Source organism: the organism of the source record quoted next, unplaced genomic scaffold (assembly GCF_019419815.1).
Source record: "Pyrus x bretschneideri cultivar Hongxiangsu unplaced genomic scaffold, Pyrus_bretschneideri_v1 Contig115, whole genome shotgun sequence".
NCBI lineage: Eukaryota > Viridiplantae > Streptophyta > Magnoliopsida > Rosales > Rosaceae > Pyrus > Pyrus x bretschneideri.
In genome coordinates this window covers 249,141-269,317 of record NW_025999408.1, presented here as the reverse complement: position 1 = coordinate 269,317, position 20,177 = coordinate 249,141, and the positions used below count along the sequence as shown (strand labels likewise).

At 36.9% G+C, this 20,177-nt stretch overlaps 1 long non-coding RNA gene across 4 annotated transcripts; it reads right to left on the bottom strand.

The window, feature by feature from the left end:
- Positions 1-7,214: 7,214 nt before the first annotated feature.
- LOC125474023 lies at positions 7,215-9,170 on the bottom strand. Of its 4 annotated transcripts, XR_007255777.1 has the most exons (4): positions 8,764-9,149; positions 8,599-8,670; positions 8,452-8,520; positions 7,217-8,343 (listed from the first exon to the last, which is right to left on the bottom strand). It is a non-coding gene; the product is annotated as an uncharacterized LOC125474023 (long non-coding RNA). The 4 variants fall into 4 exon arrangements; XR_007255778.1 differs by having other exon boundaries at positions 7,215-8,343; positions 8,452-8,670; positions 8,741-9,170; XR_007255779.1 differs by having other exon boundaries at positions 7,215-8,343; positions 8,452-8,663; positions 8,741-9,168.
- Between the last annotated feature and the right edge of the window lie 11,007 nt (positions 9,171-20,177).

The following is a 20,177-nucleotide window of genomic DNA, read 5'->3' as shown; positions in this document are numbered from 1 at the left end:
TTCTAGAAAGAGACAACAATTATCTCTTATGATTGAAATTTTAAGGTATTGAAAAGTTGAAGTTCTTCTAGCAAATACCTTAATTGTGGGGAGTTTACTCAAGTGTTAGCAAATTACTTGTCAAGTCCGAACGCATGTTTGGAAGAATTACATTGGAAAACAACTACTCTCGAATGAAATATAATTTCATAAATGGAAGTGCGCATCATAAGAGACAGTCATCAATCTAGTGGATCCAATTAATTAAATGTTTGACTAGAGAGTAAGTTGTATCATCGAGGGGAATGGGTTAAAAGCCTACGTCTTAAAAATAGCCATAATGGCAACCCAACCTAGCTAACTGGAGATCCCAAGATCTAGGTTCAAAGAGAACCGAATTGTCGATGATTCAATGGGAGCACTGCGGAGATAATCTCCTACCCATGTCCTATGATGAAACAGTGCTATCTGCAGCGTGTTTAGGATAAGTTTTGCTTTTAATCCTATACTTGGAGATAACAAATGGGGTATTGCAAGATACTCTTAATGGGAAGTCACCTATCTTGAGTGAGGAATGGGACCGTTCCCATGAGAATTTTCTAAAGGGCGTAATTCTCTAAAGCACTCATGTGAAACTGAGAATTGTTCAAGGCCAAAATGAACACAGTCAAGCAACAACAGATGTCTAGAAGAGTATTGTGTGATTACTATTGTCTTGGTTTACACATCGTGTTCACTGATTAGCCAAGTAAATCCAATAGCAATTCACTACGAAAGGTTCAAAGCCAAAAGCCACATATCCCGATGCGGTACTTTTCCTACTAAATTCTCTCTCTAACGTCTGCATTGTCATTTGCGTTGAGTCAATTTCCATTCATGTGGGGGATTGTTGGAAAATTTAATATTATTTTTATTATATTAAATTAATTAATTGAATGAAAATTAGAAGTGATGCATTTTGGTAGAAATAGGTGTCTATCCTAATGGAGAGTTGTAGCTTTTGACTCTTCATGAATTGTTACACGCTTTCCAAAGAGATATATCAAATTCTATAAATAGAGAAACCCCCTATAAACATAAAATAACTTTTTTATTATCTTACATAATCATACATAGAGTGCACTATATATTAGAGAGTCTTATTAAATCCATATGAGAGGGTTTTCAACAAAATCGTGGTTCATGAAACCTTGTGATTTGGAGTGCTACTATTACAAGGATGTGATCGTTGTATGTTGGGAAACAAACGCCGATCAACCATGAGCATCATAGTGGAGCATAAACTTGTCTTAAGGACAAAGTGTCCAACACTTGCCTTGACCATATTTTCAGGTTTTTCTGATCCATTATGTCATGTTCATTTAACATTGATTACTCATGTGCATGCATTACTTTGATTTATAATTGCATGACTTATTTCTTAATTTTCTATGTGATTTAATAAAGCAGTTACACCTAATTTTTCCAATACCCATTAAATGACAAACTTAACCACTGATATTGAAAATGTAAGGACTTGATCCGTCATTAATTGAGTGATCAACTTTTGCACCCATAGAAGTAAAAGAAGAAAACATGGAAATTGTAAGCTCTAATATTTTCTCAAAGTGACAAACTTATTTGACCTCCATTTGAATCAAGCAATGAATCTAAAAAAGTTGGGGTTGGTTTTGAAGTTGACAATTTAATCTTTCATTGTTGGCAACAAACAGTAAAAACAGGTTCATTTTTTCTACATGTTTGTTTCAGAGGTTCTTTTAACCAAAAATAAGCACCACAATAATTACACATCTATAATTCTTATCTCCCAAATCAACATAATCCTTAATAATTCCTACACCAAAAGATACGAAAAAAAAAACGCAAAAAAATGGTACAAGCACAGAATGACACGAAGCAAACATAGAAATTAAAATTTTAGATTAAAAAAATCATTAGATAAAATTAAAAACTTACTGGTTCAGTTTCTTTGAAAAAACGCTTGACCTTTATTTGTAAGATTGAAATTCTTATCATCGAAAGTTTTATCAGTCATGTTTTGAAATTCATTTGAGAGACTAACAACCCTTTTCCCCTTTTTATTATACGGGTCAAAAACATTTTGAACAAATGCAACACGATCTATTTCATCGCGATTAACATTTTCAAGAACATATTGAATACCATCTGACTTGCTGGTAATACATGTTGGAAACAAATTATTATAAACAGTTGTTAAACAAATAACTACGAAAGAGGATGAAAAAGAAGGAAAAAAAACAAAACAAAAACAAAATTAATAAACACATGATAAAAACAGTAGAACTATATAAATCACAACTACAAGCATTGTGACATCCCACATTGCCCAGGGAACTGATCCTTAAATGTATATTGCCATCCCTACCTAGCACGAGACCTTTTGGGAGCTCACTGGTTTCGGGTTCCGTAGGAACTCTGAAGTTAAGCGAGAAGGGGGCTAGAGCAATCCCATGATGGGTGACCCACTGAGAAGTTGCTCGTGAGTTCCCAAAAACAAAACCATGAGGGAATGGTAAGCCCAAAGCGGACAATATCGTGCTACGGTGGTGGAACGGGCCCGGGAAGTGATCCGGCCCAAGCCGGGATGTGACAATTTAGTATCAGAGCCTAACCCTGGCCGTGGTGTGCCGACGAGGACGTCGGGCCCCTAAGGGGGGTGGATTGTGACATCCCACATCGCCGAGGGAACTGATCCTTAAATGTATATTGTCATCCCTACCTAGCACGAGGCCTTTTGGGAGCTCACTGGCTTCGGGTTCCGTAGGAACTTTGAAGTTAAGCGAGAAGGGGGCTAGAGCAATCCCATGATGGGTGACCCACTGAGAAGTTGCTCGTGAGTTCCCAAAAACAAAACCGTGAGGGAATGGTAAGCCCAAAGCGGACAATATCGTGCTACGGTGGTAGAGTGGGCCCGGGAAGTGATCCTTCCCGGGCCGGGATGTGACAATTTGGTATCAGAGCCTAACCCTGGCCGCGTGTGTGCCGACGAGGACGTCGGGCCCCTAATGGGGGGTGGATTGTGACATCCCACATCGCCCAGGGGAGTGATCCTTAAATGTATATTCCCATCTCTACCTAGCACGAGGCCTTTTGAGAGCTCACTGGCTTCGGATTCCATGATAACTCCGAAGTTAAGCGAGTAGCGTGCGAGAGCAATCCCAGGATGGGTGACCCATCGGGAAGTTCTCATGTGAGTTCTCAAAAACAAAGCCGTGATGGAATGGTAGGCCCAAAGCGGACAATATCGTGCTACAGTGGTGGAGTGGGCCCAGGAAGTGGTCTGCCCCGGGCCAGGATGTGACAAGCATGGAGCAAAATTTATAATTCGTAAAAATTTAGGCCACTTTCCTCACTGCTAAATTTTTTCCAGCGCAACACAGAATCACCTAAGATTTTGTAAAAGAAAACAATTTAAAAGCCGGTGATAGAAAGCAAAAACATTCTTTATTAGCATCTAACAAAAAAAAAAAACTTATAAGATTTAATAAGTTTCTCCCAAAACGTACAGGTAAAAAAAAAATATTATTAACCAAAACAATTATATTGTCCAATGTATTTAAAAAATCAGCCACTATAGTGCAGGTTTTTACATCAATCAATTAATCTAAGATGTAAAAACTAAACTTAAAAAATGAATAATTCAAAATTAGCACTGGTTCTAGCAAAGCAATAATTAAAAAGAAAAAAATGTTATGGGTTTATAGCGAAACGAAAACACCTCAATCAACATTAACATCAAATGATTCAATAACTTAGGAAAACAAATGTCAAAGGACATAAAAGCAACCAAACAAAAAGCGAAGATATAAAAAAAGTAGAAAAAAAAATCTATTAATACAATTGAAAAAAAAAAAAACATTATTATTTTTATATCAAGCAACTACAAAACTGAGTTAAAATAGTTTTAAAACTTAAAAAGTTTCTTACCAACACAATGACAACTGGTCACAGCAAACTGATATTCAAAGAAAACAGAACTACCATAACTTTGCACCAAAATGAAAACATATGAGTTTAATCACATTATAACAATAAAATGTTAGCGTTTTTTAACAAATTAGTTGAAAACCAAACCAAAACAGTTTTAGAATCCAATCAGTTTCACACCAACACTGATAAAACGGATTCACAGAAAATACTTGTAAAACACACATTAACCAAAAGGAAAAACATGAAATTAGAACAATCGATAATAATTTCAGTAATTAATCCACAGTGAAACCACACATTACAAAATATAATAAAATCATATAATACCAGACATTTATTTATACCTTTGTTATTCTATCTTTATACCAATAAACAACAGCCCTTATCTATTTTTAGATAGTCTGCGAAGGTCAATTTTTTCAAAAACCTGCAATTATGAGAGAAAATTTTAATATCACAAAGACACAAAATTGCAGCCTTAAATATTTATAACACCAAAACTGTCACAACCCGTCTCGAATTATTTTTATCAGTGGTGTGAAAAGACTAAATTACCCTTGGACGTTAGTTGGTGTTGTGGGTGATATGTTTTGGTTGTGGTCCAATTCATGTTCAGTCCTAAATGTTTGGACCCAAATAGAACTAAATTTTTCCTAGTTTGTGGTTGGTTGTTTTGTTGCCAACTAGGACCCCACACACCCAAACAACCCCGTTGACCCTTATTTATCTCCTTCTCTCGGATTTTTTTGAAGGTCCGTACAACTGTACGGACAAACCTCAAACCAAACCATTTCTTCACGGATCGATGTCGAGGAGCCTACTTTTGTGTTCCTTGTGAGCTTAGGAATCCATCCATACCTTTCATTAGACGTGTAGCTTTCATTTTCCCGAGAAACTAAGAACCCCGATTTTGAGCAATGTTCATGTGATCGTAATTGTGGACTTTTCAAGGAGTTTTGAGGTCCTAAGAAGTTTTAGAACATCCTCAAGAAGCTCGGGGAAGAATGTTGGTGTGTTCTACTCACTATAAGTTTCATTTTGAAACAAATTTCATGAATTTTGGTTAAGAAATGAGTGAGAAATCAAGGTTTGAATATTTTCCAGAAACTGGCGATCGCAATGGCACCGGTGACGGTCTCCAGCTAACCAAGGAAGACGAAGGCGAATATTTCGTCAAGTCTGACGGAATATTCTAACGACGTCAGGTAACGTCGTTAACTTTTATTAAGGTTTTAACGGAATATTCCTAACAGCCGTTAAGCTCAGTTAGGGCTTGACCGCGCGTGGAGGCGCGTCTGGCCGTGCCCTTGTTGGCGCGTGGGTGGTCCAAAAATTATTTTAAAAATATGGGGATGTTCATGAGGTTGAGTATATCACGTTGGTGTATTCAAATACCTCATTTGAGCATTGTATGAGAAGTTATTAGCTAGTTTTGTTTATGTGCTTTAAATTAACATTTATATAGTTGTTTCGCATATAGGTGAAACCTATCCAAAGGACGAGTGCAATCAATCGAGGCTCGAGGGCTGTGATCCTTCGACATGCCAGTGAGTGGCCTTTTGGGTTTCCGTATATACCTATATGATTGAGATTTTTCCCAGAAAATGAATTTGAATGATTATACGTTTTGAAATGACATGCAAAGTATCTACCTATTTTATTTATGTAGTTGCATATATTTATGATTAGTGTTGTGGACGCACAGGTAAATGTCAGGTAAGTTCATAAATTAAAGATCTGAGATTGCTTTAGTTATGCAAGATATGATGTGATGCATTGAGAGCTCATAAACCTGCACCCCGGTGTTAGTGCTTCCACTCAGAGTTAGGGCACAGTCATTCACGTGATGTTCACCTCCCGCACCATATGCTCACCTTTGATCCAAGTTAAATGCACATACTTGTCGTACAGATCATTATAGGTGGTTATGACTCGTAGGTGACCCGCGATCATTCACACTCTTCACATGATCGTAGCACTAGAACATATTTATTTTACACCTAGTCTTGTTGTACAGACCAATTTAGGTGGTTCCGACTTGTGTGTAGGATTTGATATGGTTGAATTGGTTATGAGCTATAGACTCAGCTGTGCGGATCACGTTAGGTGGATCCGACTGATATGATATATGGCATTGATATATTTTAACTGAATTACTTATGACATTTCATTGAGATACTTTGGCATGGTATATTTCTATGGATTTTCATCCTGAGCATGATTTCTGATATAGCATATATTATATTTTCTGGGAAATTATACAAGTTTTACGACGAGGGGTTAGAACTTTTGAGAAATGAAATGATTTTGAAAAACTTTGTTTTTGCGCACTCACACTTTCTGTTTTGCGCCCCTCAAGGTTCTAATTAGGAGTGCTTTTTGGTGGCTCGCGAGGAATCCACGGCAACTCTGACAAATTATCACCATTGTATGATCATCTTTGGGTGTTGTCTAATTAGTATTTGTCTTGCTAGACTGCACTTAGACTACTTATGCTCTGATTGTGAATTCACACTTAGTTTCGTCTTGCACTTATTCTTAGCTAGTGCTCTAGTTTGATTTTTATTTATTCGCATTTCTATTATTATTATTGCTTCCGTACTGTGCACATGGCTACGTCACCCTCATGTGACGGCCAGCACATCTTGATTTCGGTCGGAGTGTGTCAAAAACAATGACTAGCCGGAGATAAGATCGATCAACAAAGATATTTTTGTTAATCGAAGCCCAAAAAAACACATCTAGAAAAATTGTTCATTTTTTACACTTCCTGATCAACAAACTTTAAAATGAATTCACACAAACTAAACAAAAAAGAATAACAAAAATTCATGAAAAAAAAAAAAAAGAATTTAAACACATTAGACCACGCACTGACTAATCCTTATCATCAACACTAAATATTCTTAGTAAATACCTAGTTTTCTAACAATATATTAATTTTGAATACCAAATCTATGATGTTCTATCCAAAACTATCTAAAATATACTTGTCACTCCTTATCATGGAGGTGACCAACACATATTTAAGCTTGCCCGATCATGAAAACTATAACTAACAAGATAGGTTCTAAAAGACCTTAGACGCTAGTCACATGGCGGAGTGGGGCCTAGCACCTAGGGGACTATGTGAATTTAATTAAATCTATTATATTTCTTGTAAATAAGTGTGTATTTATACTTAAAATATATATAATTTCATCATAAACTACAAAATATAATGATATATATATATATATTATGAGCTATTGCAACATAATGAAAACATAGGAAACAAACATATAATGTGTGTTCACTTAATTATTCAACAATTCTCTTACAATTTATTGAAAAAATAAAATGCAAAACGAAAATTATCTATTTTCTATTTAAGTGAATTCCAGCCTTGGCGGGTGCCTAGGCAGTCAAGGTGGGTGCCTTAGTAGATCTAGGCACCCTTTTTTAATTTTCAAATGCCTAGGCATTAATCGAAACAATGATCAGCTGCCTAGCACCTAGGCGGCGCTAGGCGGGGATTTTTAGAACAGTAACATCAATCTCCAACTTTGCAACATCACTTAAAGCAAAACAAAAACATTTTCCGTTTTACACACTAACAATTTAACATCTACCATAAAAAATGAATCCACAACTTACATTTTAAAACGCATCATAACATCAACACTTTGATTAACCAATATCAATAAGTTATTTTCCAATAACACTTAAATCGAAATGAATACATCTGTTATTTTCATGCACTAATAATTAAATTGCTCGTGTGAAAACACACTATTATACACTATAACAGAGACAATTTTAACCCAAAAAAAAAAACTAACGCATTTCTAATTACATGATATTCAAACCTTCAAAATCATCACAACACAAACGATCTTAACCAATATGTTGTAGTATATTTGGGTCAACTGTGCATAAACTGCATTTTTCAAATTTGGTTTAAGTCCAATGCAATGCCAGTCCCTTTCAAGCTAACTTGGCAATCACAGATCAAAGCGTTTCATAAATAGAAAAACAAAAAGATCAAGATAAAATTCAAAAACTCTAGCACACAAAATTCCAAGAACAACGTAAGAATTAGCAAAAAAAAATTTATATATATACAGTCTAGCCATAAAGGTCCTGATAGAAATGAGAACCCCCAAACCCAAACAAAATTCCAAATCAGTCAAAAAAATAAATAAAAAAAATCAAGTCTAAATTAACCCAACCCATTCCTCTGTCATATTATTTTTGGTTAGTTTTCCTATCTCTAATCCTAAATTTGTCTCCCATACTCTCTCCCATTTTTCCTTCACCCTAATATCCTACCTGCAAAATCTGAACAACGCGACCTTCCCCTATCAAGAAATTTTTAACACCCTCCAATCGCTTTTCATTCCAATTCCATCACAAAAATGGGACAACAAACTCCTAACAAAAACACAATGAAAAAAACCTCTCAATAAAAAATAATAATAATAATAATAATAAAATAAAAAATAAAAAAACAAACGAAAAAAAAATAAGCGCGCCATATACCTTTTACACAGTAGCTCCAAAAAACCGCAACAAAAAATTACGAAGTTTGAAAGGCACCATTTCCTGCAACTGAAAAAGAAAACGCATAAGCCATCCACAAAAACAAATCGCGCAAACGCAAAAGACCCATAAACATGCAAAACTGACCTGGAAATGCCGGATTGGATCGGTTCCAACCAAATCCCAATCGAATCCAAAATGGGTACAAATCTCTGAAATCTAAAACCAAAATACATCAGATATCAACAAAAAGCACCCCAAAAAAAAAATGCAAAATCAAAACCCTCACCGTGATAAACATGCAAAACTCACTTGTAAATGACCGTTAAAATGAGCGAAAAAAATATTTCGAACCCAACCAAAAAGAAGCAGAAATTAACGATTCTAACAGGTAATCGAAGAACAACAAAGCAAAAGGCTCAAGATTTTGAACAACAAAACCAACAAAGAAAGAGGACGACAGAAAACAGAACGGCAGGCGAAGATAAACAAACCGCAAAAACGAGGAAACCCAAGGTATGCGAGAGAGGAAAGCGGAAAGAAAAGGAAATGTCTAGAACAACCAAAGATAAAACATCCACCGATGGAAGACACGTAGAACATGAAGGGCAAAAGCATCATATCACTATAGAAAGGCAGATAGAAAACGAAGAGGCCGAAAATTTTGAGGGGCAGTTTCGCCACTTTACTGTTAATGAACAGTAAAATTGCGTTTTGGTTTTAATATGTCGATAATGTTGGGTGATGAAACTGATTTCTTTAGATGGTCGTGCTTAGGCACGAGTAACGCACATCTTTTTGTTACAGTAAAGCTTATACTTTTTCTTTGTTTCCTCAATCTAAGGAAACCCTCCGTAGCCACCGACCACTACATCCGACCTTGGGATCGCTGGTAGCCCCCTCTCTTGTCTTCCTTCTTCTCTCGTCTCTTATCTGTCTCTCTCCATCTCAGTGGAGTGGTCTTCCTTGTATCTCTCTCTTGAATAGAGAGTAGACGGTGGCCCCAATATCCAATTTTCGGTAGTGGTGGTATTGAGCTTAGTCTCATATTGGATTTTTGGTTCCTATCTTTTTGTATTTTCGATTACCTTTTGGAGATTTTCAATTTGATGCACCAATATAAGTTACTCCCAAATTTATCTCAAATCTCTTACCCTAACCCTAACAACTACTTTGCTCTCCTTCCAAAGTCTTAGTAAGATTTATGTTATCGAATTAGACTGGAACGCCAACAAGTTCATAATACTCTTAGTTAATACAAGGATATAGTTTATTCTCATAACCTAATCAACAAATTTGAGGATTTTTAACCTTTTGAAAATAAATTTTAAAAATAGAAAAAATTTGAATTTTTCATTTTTGACTGACGAAATTTACCACTGTCGTCAGCCTAACTTACCTAATCGGGCAACAATATTAAATTCGTCTAGCAAAGTTTTAGTTTCTCCAATTTTTTCCCAAAAGAATCAAATTTCCTTCCAGGTTAAAGAGTTTGCTCGACGAAATACTTTAAATTTCGCCAAGCAAAAGTCTTTTCCCACCATTTTTAACCTAAAAATTAAACTGGTTAGTTTGCCCTTAAGTCAAAATACATGTGTCAAATTTTCAAACCTTTGCTTGACGAATGGGTTCGCTGCGTATATCTTATAACGCTGAGAGCATTCTTCTTCTTCCTCCTTGCAGCGCATTTTCTCTCCTAAAGCTTTATGCTCTCTCTTTGTATGTGCTCTCTACCCTCTTTGCCCACTCTCCCTCTCTCTCATCCCTTTCGCTCATTGTCCTCTCTTGTTCTCAATATCAGCAATCAGACACACTACAAGAAAACAGGGCTTCAGTGATGATGCCAAAGCATCATTGAATACTACAAATTCGTCACATAATAGTATATATGACAAATTTCGATTGTCACAAAGCTCGTCACCTATGTGACGTCACTGATAGTATATGTGACGAATTTGTGATTTGTCACCTGTTATTAGTATATGTTGTGCCCGATTCCTCACATATTTTCAAGCCCAAATGCCAATCTTCACTCAATTTATGACATTATAATCATCACAAATCCTAAATTTATGTGATGAATAGGTATATCGTCACATGCTCCTTTAAATTGTTTATATTAAATTTTAATCCATTTATTCTTTTACATTTTATCATTTTATTAATTAAACTAGCATTTCAGCTTAATGTAATTCTGTAAATGGCAAGTACATACTATGAAACTCAACGAAAAAATTCTTATAATTCAAATATGGGTAGTTTTTACATTAACATGTCCACAGTAACCTACAATACATCCCAATTGTAGCTTGAAAAAGATAATATCATAACTAAAAATATTGAATTGGAGTTGTCTGCTACAAAATCTATAGCATCAATAATAGGCAAATAGAAGAAACTAGCCCTTTAAATAGGTTCAATCTTTAAAGCTCCAGCTGCATCACCACTTTTGATTTTGTAATCCATTCCAGTAGACATATCAAGAACTGTTTCACCCAAACAAAATGGTTAGGTAACCCAAATGTTGTTCAAACGCATAACTTACAGAAAACATTTTGGCAAGAAAAAAAGTGTTCATACACAAGATATATCCCTTCTACAGTACGCTTGACCAAAAGGTATAAATATTAACACCTATTTAAGTTATTAAACAACTTTACCGGGAATACCATGATTGACCTGCAAATGACAGAAATGGATTCACACAAGTTATTTGCTGGCCAACCTAGTTGAACCTTTTTTTCCATATTAGCCTATCCGCACGCACGTCATTTTTGCATCACGGATGCTACGCTCCACTAAAGGTATATTGTGTTAATCTTTTTTTTATTGTAATTATCAAGATATACTTTAAATGTATTGTTCATTCGTATGTATACTCCCTCCAAAAAGCTCGCTAATTCGCAATGTTAAAAGGAACATGGCATTTTTACCATTCATTCTTGCTGCACACATGTATACTTTCAATGTTTTGTGTGTAGTTATTGTATAATTATGCGTCATTTTTTGCTGTAGTATAGGGCATAGGGTTCAGTCATTGAACATTGTATATCATCAACATCATCACGTGCAGCAAAATGCAAAAATGCTTTTTTATTTTTATTTTTATTTTTATTTATTTATTTTATTATTAATTTATTTATTTATCAGTGCACCTATATATCTAATCTGACAAATATACATCAACATCATCACGTGCAGCAAAATGCAAAAATGCTTTTTTATTTTTATTTTTATTTTTATTTATTTATTTATTTTATTATTAATTTATTTATTTATCAGTGCACCTATATATCTAATCTGACAAAATAAAAAGGAAAAAAAAACTATATAAAAGAATGCAGAAAAGTCAAAAACTGCTTGACAAAAGGCAGTCATCTTTACTCATCAACTTATCACAAATTTGTGCAGTATTTTGATTCGTCAAGTACTTTTCGGCCCTCCCCTATATATAACTTTCTTCATCCCCATGTAGTTTGTACTTGATTTAATTTCTAATTACATTTGATATATATAGTTTAGCAGTAATACAAATTAGAATTGATATACTTGCAATGTGTAGTTTCTCGACATATATACTTGGCCCTCTTTAATCCTAACCGTGATCGCCTTTCGAAGTTCTATAATTTAAAAGTAAGTTTAGTTCTAGTGCTTCGGTTCAAATACAAAGCAAAATGTGATAAGCAAAATCTCCACAAACTGATTAATCTCTAAAATATCAAAACGTCCCAAAGCAATATAACAACCAATCATGTTCCCATACCCATGCCCTTGTCCAACTTTTTTTTCTATGAACAGAGATTGTCCTTAGGCCTCTCAATTTGAAAGCAGATCTGCATATTTTTGTGTAACTACAGACAAAAATCAACATAATAGAAGTTAAAAGGTGACTTGATGACTGAAATGAAATACTTTATATCTCAAACCAAGGGCAAGGGAATTATCAAATGAAAAAAGTTAAACTAAATCAGACATTTCGACCAAAAAAAAAAAAAAAAAAAAAAAACTAAATCAGACATTATTCTTAATTTATTATCAAAGCTATGGCTTGTAGGAGGTAAAGAAGTCAATTTAGTACTAAAAGCAATAACACATACAATTAGTTTATTCTATAATGAATACGTTCCATACAAATTCAGAGTTTAAACGTTTCTTCCTAACAACACATCCAAAATATGAGTTTTTAATAGATCTGTGGAAAATATGGAAGAGAATGCTTTTTCTCATTATGTTTTTCTACAAGATTACAAGGATCTATATACATGATACAAGTGTGTAGGTAGGACAAGGTAGGACGGCTGTAGGACGGCTAGTGTGTAGGTAGGACAAGATAGGATGGCTGTAGGACGGCTAGTGTGTAGATAGGACAAGGTAGGACGGCTGTAGGACGGCTTATTCTTCCAATACTCCCCCTCAAGCTGGATCAAGGAGGTTAATTGATCCAAGCTTGGAGAGCAGACTTTGAAACTGAGGAGAAGCAAGAGACTTCGTGAAAATATCAGCAAGTTGATATTGGCTTCGAGTGAATGTGGTTTGAATTACCTTGGACTGGACTTGTTCCCGAACGTAGTGACAGTCAACTTCAATGTGTTTGGTGCGTTCATGGAACACCGGATTGGAGGCAATATGCATAGCTGCTTGATTGTCACAGAAAAGAGACATAGGTGTGTTGATTGAGAACCCCAAGTCCGAGAGAAGGCCCTTGAGCCAAATGAGTTCACATATAGTGGAAGCCATGGCTCTATACTCAGCTTCGGCACTTGAGCGAGCAATTACATTTTGTTTTTTGCTCTTCCATGTCACGAGGTTTCCTCCAACCAACGTGCAGTAGCCAGTAGTGGATTTTCTATCAATAGCATTCCCTGCCCAGTCAGCATCGGTGTAGGCAATGATTTGAGTATGACCATTGTTTTTCATGACGATTCCCCGACCAATGGAGCCTTTGAGGTATCTGAGAATTCTTTTAACAACATTTAAATGAGCTTCAGTGGGTGCATGCATGAATTGGCTTACAAGACTGACGGCGTAAGTTATATCCGGTCTGGTGATGGTGAGATATATAAGCTTACCCACCAATCGTTGGTAGTACCTGATATCACTGAGAGGTTCTCCTGTCAAGTCCAACTTCAATTTGCTATCAAGAGGAGTACGAGTTGGTTTGCAATCCATCATCTTCACTTCTTGAAGTAAGTCAATCACATATTTCCTTTGACTCAAAAAAAGTCCCTTGGGGGAAGTGGCCAGTTCAATCCCAAGGAAGTATTTTAAAACTCCTAATTCTTTAATGGCAAATTGTGGATGAAGAGAATGTTTAAGAGTGTGAATCTCATCAATGTTATCACCTGTGATGATTATATCATTAACATAGATTAGTACAACTAATTTGCCAACTGATCCTATTCGAACAAACAGGGAGGAATCAGCATGACTTCTCTTGAACCCAAAATTTTCAAGTACCGAGCTCAGTTTGGCATACCAAGCACGAGGAGATTGTTTCAAGCCATAGATTGACTTATGAAGCTTGCAAGCCATACCTGAATTCTGTGCTTGTGGATGACCCGGGGGTAGTTGCATGTAGACTTCCTCTTCGAGGTCTCCATGTAAAAAAGCATTTTTTACATCCATTTGGTACAATGGCCATTCATGGTTCACTGCAACAGATAACAAAACCCTTATTGTGCTCATCTTAGCCACGGGAGCAAATGTCTCCTTATAGTCCACTCCAAAAGTTTGAGTAAAACCGCGAGCCACCAATCTTGCCTTGTGTCGTTCAATTGAGCCATCAGAATTAAACTTGATTTTATAGACCCACCGACTGCCTACCACCTTCTTGCCTTTGGGAAGTTGAACTACACTCCAGGTTTTATTTTCATTCAAGGCTTTGAGTTCTTCTTCCATGGCTAGCCTCCACACAACTTGACGATTGGCTTCTTGAAAGTTCCTTGGTTCACTTTCATAGGACAGTTTACTGAGGAAGGCTGCATGAGAGTGAGAGACTTTAGAGTAATTTACAAACTTGTGAATAGGGTACCTTGCATGGTAAGTTTCATAGTCTTGCAGCCTTGATGGTGGATGTCGATCTCGAGTCGGATTCCTGCGGGGTTGAGCTGGGATCACAATAGGTTCAGCTCCACTCTCTTATATAGATGTTGTGTTATGGTCATGGGGAACTACTTGTGCTTCTGAGGCTTCAGTGTCGTCTCCAATGAGCAGGTTGTCATTAAGGGTTGCATGAGAGTCCCGGTTGTGAGGTAATGAATGGACACAGTCACTTGGTTCGACTGGATTTGGCAATGGGAAGAGATCTAGGAAGTGCTCCTCCTGACGATTTTGATCTGATGATTTGTTGAAATATGGTTGGTTTTCATTAAACCGTACATCTCTTGAGACAAACATCTTCCTGGAGCACGGATTGTAGCATTTGTACCCTTTTTGGGTGGAGGAGTATCCCATGAAAACACACTTGACAGCTTTGGGATCAAGCTTGTCTCGGTGATGGGATTGAATATGAACATAACAGGTACATCCAAAGATTCTCAAATGGGAAAGATTAATTTTTTTGTTTTGCATAACCTCAGATGGTGATTTTGTATCCAGAACACGACTAGGCAGTCTGTTGATAAGGTAGGTGGCTGCAAGAACTCCTTGAGACCAAAACCTCTTAGGCACATTCATTTGCAACATTAACGCCCTGGTTTTTTCAAGTAGGTCCCTATTCTTCCTTTCGGCAATTCCATTTTGCTGAGGAGTACCTACACAACTTGTTTGATGTATAATTCCATGGGTGCTCAAATAGTTAGTCATATTTTTGGATGTATATTCAGTGCCATTATCAGACCTTAGTATGTGGATTTGGGACGAAAAATGGTTCATGACAAGATTATGAAAGTCCTTGAAAGCATCCATAACTTCACTTTTGAATTTTAGGAGGTACAACCAAGTGGCTCTTGAGAAATCATCAACAAAGATAATGTAGTACCTATAACCATCAAAAGACTCTAGAGGTGCATGTCCCCAAACATCGGAGTGCACCATCTCAAAAAAACTTGCTAGTCCTAGACATGGAAGAATTGAATGGGAGTCTAGTAGATTTTGACAAATGACAAATTTCACATACAAGGGAGGATTTGCATAAACTAGGGAACAACGTAGACAACACAGATTCTAAGGGATGTGCTAGGCGTTGATGCCACAACCGATGTTCTAGGTTTGAGCTAACTTGGAACCCCTTTGGAACATTGAGGTCCTCTGAAAAATAGTACAGCCCATTTAGGTAGTGACCTTCACCAATCAGCTTCTTGGTGGCTAGATCCTGAAAAACAACATTGTGGGGGGAAAAAATTGCACGACAGTTTAGAGAGTTTGTAATCCTTCCTACGGACAATAATTGAAAAGGAAAAGATGGAACATATAACGCTGTGGACTCAACAGTTTCTGAGATCAGTTTAACTTTCCCTCTACCTAGAACTGGCACACCTCTACCATTTGCTACAGAAACTAGTGATGGTTTAGTGTAGCTTTCAAAATCGTATAGCTTTGAATATTGATTTGTCATGTGATCTGTGGCACCTGAGTCTATAATCCAAAAATCATGAAAGTGACTAACATTTAGAGCAGTTGAAAGAGCACACATGATACCTGGAATGTCTCCTTGAGGTACATGACCAGATTCAGCTAAGAACCCTGCAAACTGTCCAAGAAGAGCAGTTTGACTTTCCCCAGTCGACGTTTCACCTGTGCTTCCTTTTCTGGTTTGAAGGTAGGTTGAGAACTCATTCAACAAGTCAGCCGGATTGGCTGTAAAGTTCATCGACCCACCGATGGATGTAGCAGCAGCAGCATGGTACTTGTTTGTATGTGGTCTAGCGTGTGAGCCCTTATGATCTCTTAAAGGCTTGTTCTCAAACCTTGGCTTCAACTCAGGGTGCAATATCCAGCATCGATCTATTAGATGTCCAACATTATTACAATGTAGACACTTCAAATCTGGCCTTTTTCCCTTGTATACTTTATCTCCAAATGACTTGTGGTTTGTCACAAAAGCTCTAGCCTCAGACACACTAGGTTTTACATCAACATTCATGACTTTTCTGCGTACTTCTTCTCGCTGGATAGTAGTGCAAACACTTGCAAATGATGGAAGTTCGGGATTCATTAGAATATGACTTCTAAGATCTTCATATTCAGAACCCAAACTTGCAAGCAAATGAAAGATTTTGTCTTCCTCGGACCTTTTTAACAGTACGGCAGCATCGATAGTATGTGGTCGATACATATCTAGTTCGTTCCACATGTTTTTCATGCAACCGAGATGATGAACAAAGGATTTATCACCTTGTTGAAGACTTGCGAGATTCCTCTTAAGTTGGAACACTCGAGCAGCATTGTTTTGATTTCCATACATGTCCTTGACTGCCTTCCAAAGAGCACTAGAGGATTCTGAAAAACTGAAAATTTCAGACAGCTTAGGATCCATGGAGTTGAGGAGCCACGACATGACCAGCTGGTCTTTGCACAGCCATGCTTCATACTCCGGCGATGCGACGTCAGGTGCTTCAATTCTTCCATTGACGAATCCAAGTTTGGACCTTCCTCCAAGGGCAAGAGATATTGATCTGGACCATGGAAGATAGTTCAACTCATTTAACAACACAGAGCACAAACGTTGGTTTGGGTTGACTTCAACTTCTGGAAAACTAGGGCGAGGAGCTGTGAAGCTTTCAGCTTCTGAGCCAAAAAGATTATCTTCTGCCATTATCGAAACGAATGTGCAGAAGAAGAGAAGGGACAACAATGGAGTCAGGCCGGTTAAGGTTCCGGCTCTGATACCATGTGGAAAATATGGAAGAGAATGCTTTTTCTCATTATGTTTTTCTACAAGATTACAAGGATCTATATAGATGATACAAGTGTGTAGGTAGGACAAGGTAGGACGGCTGTAGGACGGCTAGTGTGTAGGTAGGACAAGGTAGGACGGCTGTAGGACGGCTAGTGTGTAGGTAGGACAAGGTAGGACGGCTGTAGGACGGCTAGTGTGTAGATAGGACAAGGTAGGACGGCTTATTCTTCCAATAAGATCCAATTTATTTCATACATAATTGTGGTAGGGTTATCTCAAACCTCAATTTGAAAACACCCTTCACGAACTAGCTATAGGAAAGGGATAAAATTTCATAAGAAAGGAGAAACCGGACGGCGAGGTTTCAATGCAAGCAACCCCTTGTCTGCCAACCCCAAGATAATCTGAAAATATGAAGAAGCCAATTTGTTATTGTTATTTGGGGGGACTGGGGAAACGAACCCGAAAAATTACTCTAAAAAGAGAAGGAAAAAAACATCCAAACTGAAGACTTTGATTCCATCACTGTGACTTGAGGATGTCCTTAAAAGTCCTGTGAAGAAAAATAAAAAAAATGAAAGCCTAACCTATCAATTGATTTATTTGATATGTTAAGAGAAAAAAAAAACCTGCAGAGAACAAAAACCACAATCAAACCACTACAATTAACGTGCAGAATTTTCAATAATCCTGTGAAAATGCATGAGAAGATTAAGGAATAAGAAGCATTGTGAGGGAGAACAAAACACACAAATTTAATAATTCATAATTACAGAACGACCAGTTGTTGTTGGTTTTTCTCCAATTTGATCTTCTCCTCCAGGCTCTAGCACAACAATTTCAATTTGTTCTCTTGAGGTTATTTTATTTTGTGTTTTATTTACATGTCCCGCAAAACTGCTTCCTCTCCCACGTTTGCTTTTATTTTCATGCACGTTCTCGTTTATCGTTCTACAAAACTGTTTCCTTCATACGCTTCAAGCCTGCAACTGCCGAATAGCAGTTCTATTCTAAACGTATTAGGTCTTTCTTTTTTTTTTCTTTTTTTTATTCCATTAGCAATAACACGAGAGCCTGTAAACTGAAAGCAGTTTGAAAACAGCAGTCTCTCTCCCACGTTCTTTCCTCAGTTTCCAATATTTTTTTTATTTTGTTTTTTATTGGTGTTTTTACCGCATCTATCTCTTTGTGTTTTCATTTTTTTTATTTTAAATCAAGACCAGTTACCAATACTGCATTCGTCAGTTATCAATTACGTGGACTTGTTTTACCAGTATTCGGTTTAATTTCCGTTTTATTTATTTATTTATTTATTTTTATTTCTTGCTCTCAATATAGGAAATGTTCGGTTATAAGTTTGGGTAAATTACATAATACCCTATCAAGTTTGAAGTTTATTACAACCCCATAAAATATTTTTAAAACATTTCACTTTCATACCTCACGTACTATTTTATTTCAAAATAATACCTCCGTTAGATTTTTCATTCATTGGTCTGTTAAATGCTGACATGGCTGCCACATTTGTGCAGATGTGATTGCCACGTGGCAAAAATAATAATTTTTTATATATTGAAAATATTATAATATTAACCCTATTGAAAAAAAAAAAAACCAAAAATACTTGAACCCAGATCCCCTTCCTTCCCCCTCACCTCTCTGCAACTCCCATTTACAAAATCCACAGCTCAGCTCGCGGTTCATCCCCATTGAAGCACTTCCATACCTAATTCTACCCACCAACCAACCCATTTACAAAATCCCCACTTCAAAACCCTAATAACCTAACCCCTAAACCCGTAGAGAGTCCTGCCCAGGTCGTCGAAAAAGTCAGAGTCGACGGAGAAGCTCTGGAGGTGGGCAGCAGTGGTAGTGGAGTCGGAGGAAGCGGTGGGCTTGGGGGTCGAGGAGAAGGGTTTGGGTGGTTGGCCCCCCGAGGAGTCGTCAAAGTCGAGAAACATGGCAGGAGGTTGGGGGAGGTGAGGCAGGAGAGAGAGGAAGGGAGAGAAAGAGGTTAAGGTGGGACCCGCACTGAGGGGTGCTCGGGTGGAGGGGATGGATGGAGGGGTGGAGGGGTGGAGGGGATGGACGGACGGGAAGGAATATATGGGTAAGGGGGTGGGGATGGGATGTGGGGTTGCAGGGAAGGATATCTAGATTTGGGTTTTTTTTTTTTTAATAGGGTTAATATTATAATATTTTTAATGTATCAAAAAACAAAATTCTACCACGTGGCAGCCGGCAGCCACATCAGTACAAATGTAGCAGCCACGTCAACATTTAACAGACCAATGGATGGAAAATCTAACGGATGTATTATTTTGAAATTAAATAGTACGTGAGGTATGAAAGTGAAATGTTTTAAAGATGTTGTATAGGCTTGTAATAGACCTCAAACCTGAGGGGGTATTATGTAATTTACCCTATAAGTTTTTACCAGTTTGTCCTATTTTTTTGAATTTTTTTGGACTTTTTTTTTTTAACAAACGATGTTTTCTACACTAAAGAGGAGGAGGTGAGCTAAACTCTTTTTTGGACTTGATTGTAAAAAAAAAACAGAGTGGCATTTTTGGCATTTCGAAATGCTTCACCATTTTGTTGTTCTAGTTTTATATATAGATAAGATATATGAGGAACTAGATGCACTTTTTTCTTTGTTTTACTTTTTAAACCACAAAACTGCTAAATTTTAGAGGATAACTATCCAACAGGATCCTCTCCGGATCCTCTTTGTGAGGATCTTGAGGATTTGTGAATCATGTATGTTCATCGTACATCATGCGATCAGTTTTTGTCAAGTGTTATTTGTGTTTGATTTTAAATAAATAAATTTAATATGATTTATGACTGCATGATGTATAATGAACGGACACGATTGACAGATCTC